We start from the raw sequence: 6,000 nt of genomic DNA, 5'->3' as shown, positions 1-6,000 counted from the left end.
TTCAGTCCTTGTTGGACAAAGTCTTCAATGATTGCAATGGTGTCAGGTACAGGTACCTTGGTGAACAGGTAAACTACATCGAAACTGAAAAGCAAATCATCTGGAGACAGTGAGATGTCCTTGATTAGAGAAACCAAGTGAGTTTGTCAGTCGTCCCAGGCAAGTCTGCTCAGTTCTCCTGTCACTCTTGGGCTCCCAGTCACTGTTCTCCCTCTGTCCTCTCTCTGTCCCCCTCCAGCCTGGCTCCTCTCCCCCCGTAGCTCGGCCACGGTGGTGAGATGTTAATTACCTCGCCTGGTGATCAGGAGGTCGTGGGTTAGATTCCGATCCTGACGCCTGCTATATATTTGGAGTTTGCATGTGTTATTTGGCTGCTATACATCTCAACATGGTAAGCCACTTCGTTGAACTATCATTTGTAGCCAGGTCGCTTCTGCAAAAGAGCGACACAACTCAGTGCCCCATTTCCGGTAAAATAAAGTTTAGTTTAATTCAGCAACATTTATGTAGCAGTTTCTCTATAAATACCATCACTCCTTGGAGTTATTTGTATTCTTAAAGGTGTACTATATTTGTTAAACGTAACTTGGTATTAAAAAGTACAGTACAGCTTCTCTGCATCATATTACATTGTCTCTCTACTGTTGGATGGATGCATCTCCACGCCATTGCCATTCGTCATGGAGCCGCAATGCGAAAATCCGTCGGGTTGTCTTCAGTGACGTCACACATTGTTCACAAGCAAAGCGTGAACGACAAGAATAACGCGCATGGAAACCTTTGATGTCTATTATTTTTATTTACAATTCGTCACCGTGGAAATATTAAAACAAGAGAGATGCAGTTTCCCCCAATAGTTTGCATACCTGTCACAATGATTGAAATTCCTTTAAAAAATTTACATTATTTTTGGCAGTGACATTGTGCTGTGCGGGCAAGCCCGGTGCAGCTCCTGGCCAGCGAGAGATCGGTAACCCCCCCGGTGATCCCCTCAGTAACCCCCTCGGTGGCCCCCTTGGTGACCATCCTCGCTGTGCGGGGTCGATGTGGGTCTGATGATGCCCGCTGGGCTCCCAAGTCCCCTGTGCTGCACCATTCGCTCAATCGGGACCAATCGCAGAACCTCGGGAGGCCAGGGAACACTTAACACAATACTTCTTGCAGCTCTTGTCGCTTCCACTTGACACACCAGAGATCGGGCGTAATACAAGTATTTCCATAAACAAAATAACTCAAATAAAATCACAAAAAACGAAACGGGAATGCAAACATAATTTAGAAAAATTGCCACATTTAAGTATTTTAGAGTAAGACTACAAGGCCCTGGGGCATTTTGCAACAAAATGTTGTACCGAGTAAGATTTATATCCGAAACTTTCATTCAATCCACTTCATAAAATTACTTTGCACAAAGATAATTGGAGAGTGGTTTAAAAGCGGTCCCATAAATGAATATGCTGTATCACGATTTAAATGCCTGCAATTGCACTACAATCTTTAAAACCAGTGCTTGATCTTAAACTTCCACAACAGTTTACTGGATGCAGGGTGCCTAAAACACTTTTATATCATTCAAATTTAAACGTTTAGCGGTGTATTAAATCACTCGTGTGCTGCATACAAAACTGATTCAATATCAACCGCAGGTTTATGAACTCTACCACTGGATAATGGGAACATTTGCCCTGAACAGCAATGATCTTTTTCAAGCCTTTGGTAGTCAGCAGAGAAACATGAGAGATGCAAGTTCATGTTGAAATCCAATTAGACTTGTAGGATAGAGGGGAGCAGTTTGTGAAGGATGGCAGAATGCCACTCAAATATCGTGGCCATGGTGTTAGGATAGTAGAGCTCCAATATTTGCTTACCCAGGTCATGGCCTTTCTTTGAAAACAAATTTCTGCAGAACTGCTTTGTGTTCAGTTTGTTGTCCTTCCCCCGTACCTCCGATTAGCACGGTTGGTTACGTACGGCGCGAAATAAGTTCAACATCGATAGTGTAGCTGGAGTGTGGTTCCAGTGTACCACGGCCCATGCTCATGTTAGATTTAATGGGATATTTTTTTTGCCAGTATCTATGTATGAAAAATAAGAATAGGTTTTACCATTTCTGGCAATAAAACAGGTGTTAAGATGTTCAAACACCAAATGGGTACCTTTTTCAAGGAATCAAGTCTGCATTAATCAAATGTACTTGTGGGAAAACATGCTCTGATAATTAATATATCTTCGAAACGGATTGGCCTAGTGTAGGCCAATCACAAAGGGTAAAAGCTATTCTTATGTCTGATACTACTCATGTTAGTTTATCGCTGGTCCGCTTGCAACATCGGGCACGACGCAATGCAGGGGCTTAGTTTGCGGGGGAGGGAGCGGGGGGGGGGAGCTTCGTCCAAATTGGACACGTTTATTAATTTATTTTCAATATCTTTGGGTCTTTCGGAAAAGTCACGTAGATAGGTTCAAATTTAAAAAAACCCACGACGTTCGTCATCTGGCCACATGGCCAACCAGCTCTGAACCAATTCCTCCACCAAATTCACCATGGAGGTGGAAAAGGATGGAAAGTTACCATTCTTGGATGTTATAATCGAAAAGAGACAAGATGGCTCAATGGGACACTATCTAGAAGAAAGCAACTCATACGGATACCTACCTAAAACCGGACTCCCACCACCATCCATCCCAGAAGAAATCCCTCATCAAAACTCTACACCATAGAGCTCGATGTATCTCTGACCATCATCACCTAGACGTGGACCAAGTTCTCAATATGGATGGATATTCAGAGCACACAATCCATAAAGCTATCACCCCAACCGTTGGGAAAGAACCATCTGAGGACCCAATAAAAATCATCACCTTGCCATACATAGCAGGGGTCACCAAAAATATTTCCAAAATCTTGAACAAACACAAGATCCAGGCTCGATTTAACACAGTACATAAAATTAGTGATCTGATCCCATCTGTGAAGGATAGGATCCCTGATAAGCAATACCCTGGCGTCTACAAACTAAGTTGTCTGCGGCAGTAGTTACATTGGGTAAACTAAGCGACATGTCTCGGACCGTGTTCGTGAGCATAAGGCAGATCTGAAACACGGTAGGACCAATACCTTGGTCGTGGCTGATCATTGTTTTAATGCGGTTGGCTCACACGAAATTGATTTCTCTAAGACGAAGGTACTTTGTAAGCCCACTGGCTATCAACAAAGATTCGTTCATGAAGCCATCCACATATATAGACACAATTTCAACCGAGAGGATGGGTACAAACTCCGAAATCATTGGAAGGACGTCATCAACAAGTTTAAGTCATAACTGGCTGTGATGTTCCTATCCTGCCACCTTCCGATGTTAGTTTTTATTTTCCCCGTGGCTTCGGCTCTCTTATTTTACATGAACAGGTTTACATTTCTCACACCAACGCAGCCACCGCCGTGCGCCGACCTCGACGTGGCGGTGGCTCTGCGATCTTACATTAACATGCTAATCTCACTTGATTTGAAGCTTTCGTGACTGCAGGAATTACTCTATGGTTCTTTCAGTAAAGTCACGTAGAAATGAAATAAATTAAATAATAGAATACAACGTTTCGATTGCAACATAAGCAATCGTCATCAGGTAAGAATGAATGAGAAAACAAACCTAGTAAACTTAGAAATATAATGCAATACAACACAGAGAGTCGGTTAACACAAGTTAACACCCTACCTGGTTGATTACGTTCTTTCAAAGATCGCTAAATTTGAGAGAGAGACAAAACATAGACACGGAGACACATAGACAGACACACAAGCAGAGAGACACAGAGACAGAGAGACACAGAGAAACAACGCCTCTGTGTCGAGGCATTAAATAAAGAGAGAGGAGGGGGGGGCAGAGAGAGGGGGGGGGGGGTAGAGAAATTAGCATGTCAATGAGAGAGTTGTGTGGAAGTCCTCCCTGTAGCGGCCGGAGGAGAGAGAATGGACCTATAGACAAGCAAGCCTGGCAAAATTTAAAGAGAGAAATAGGAAGTTTGAGAAAACAAACTTAGTCAAATTTGTAAATGTATTCTTGGTTCTTTAGGTAAAGTCATGTAAAAGGGAAATAATAAAATAAAACACAATAAAAATTCTCACGTTTCGGCCACAACGCAAGCAGCCGTCCTCAGGTGAAGAACAGCTGTCAGAAAGACAGCGTCCTAATTAGCTTGCGTTGTGGCCGAAACGTCGTGAGAATTTGTATTATTTCCCTTCTACGTGACTTTACCGAAAGACCCAAAGAACATGAATTCCCGCAGTCACGGAAGCTTTAAGTCAAGATTAATTTTCAATAGTTTAGAATTAGGACGCTGTCTTTCCGACAGCTGTTCTTCACCTGAGGACGGCTGCTTGAGTTGTGGCCGAAACGTCATGAGAATTTTGATTGTTTATTATTATTTTATTATTTCCCTTCTACGTAACTTACCGAAAGAACCAAGAATATGAATCCCTGCAGTCACGAAAGCTTTAAATCGAAAAATTACCCCTTGGTTCTTTCGGTAAATGAAATAATATAATACACATTAGCATCACTAGCCCCGCCCACTTCGTTCATGACCCTTGGGCTACACCCAATTTTAAACCTTTAAAACAGTTTGCCTCAGCAGCTTTCCCCCTCTCTTTTCCTCCTGATGACGATCGCTTGTGTTGTGATCTTAACGTCATGGTTTTTGTTAATTTTATTAATTTGAACCTATCTCCGTGACTTTACCGAACGACCCAAAGAATCTGAATTCCCGCAGTCACGGAAGCTTTAAGTCAAGATTCATTTTCAATAGTTTAGAATTAACATGAAAATGTAATTAATTACATTCACCTGCGATTCCTAATGTGACGGACAACGCGAACCCCTGTACCCCTCCCCCCCCGAATATAGAAGTCAAACTCCACCGATGCTGTCTGCGGCTTGCTATCTGGAGGGTTGCAGGTTCACATTCTGGATGGTGACCAACTCAATATCCCTCACGGATTGATATAAAAACAAAACGAGTATCAATCTTTTTTTGGGGAAGTCAACAATGGTTGTCCTGTGGGTAAACTCACCTGCTCCATACACACGTATGTGGAATTTCCACCACTCGCTCGAGCCTGAACGTGGATGAGAACTGCCCTCAAATGCTCATTTGAGCAGGAAATTGCCGAATTCACTTTGCAATTGTGGTGCCATTCATTGATTTACATGAATTCAAGTTGGTATTCTTTGTCCACAACAGTATCTTTAAAAAACACTATTCTTTACCTGGGATTGTGCATTTTAAATTATGGGAAAGCAATGTAATCCAACGTAAATAAAGTCAATATTACAATGATGGCTCTTGTGTTTGGTATTTTTCCTGTATCTAACATCCACATGTGTGTCATCCACGACTCTGAGCTGGGCCAAGGCATCCACAAGCAGGGCACCAGGAAGCCGTACAGCAAGTAGGTGGCTGTGGCATTTATCGTGTTAGCCCCTCATACGCAAGGGGTTTCTCCAGGCACTAGGGGGTTCCCTTCTACATTGCAGAGACACTGCAATGATTGGAGGGCCGAACATCGGAAGCAGGAGCCTCCTCCTCGTCGTTACGTCGCGAGACTGAGCTCTGCTGGGGCCGACGGACAGCAGCGTGGCTGCCACAAGGGCTGCGCAGGCCGCATCGCGACATCGCGGTCAACCAATTGGCAACAGTTGGTCAACGCGGGTAACAGTCATAAAATAACCCCATGAGATCTCATGGGTGGCCCGTTAAATACAAACGTTGGTGCAATTTAAGTGCATGAGGCGAAGCTCAGCGTTGGCAAGTGAGATGTTGCAGGTGTGCATGGACATTAGGCACAACACAATGCAGGGGCTTTACTTTGGCTCAAGTCCCATGCCTAGGCAGGGATTGAGCACTCCCCTCTCATCTCCTGGCGAGGCAGGCAGATGAGTTAAATGTGCCATCTCTGCCCGGAATCAACTGCTCCACTTGGACTCGATTTGCCATTGCCGT

This window comes from Lampetra planeri, chromosome 17 (genome assembly GCF_965212315.1).
Source record: "Lampetra planeri chromosome 17, kcLamPlan1.2.h2, whole genome shotgun sequence".
Taxonomy (NCBI): domain Eukaryota; kingdom Metazoa; phylum Chordata; class Hyperoartia; order Petromyzontiformes; family Petromyzontidae; genus Lampetra; species Lampetra planeri.
This window is presented reverse-complemented; position numbering follows the sequence as displayed.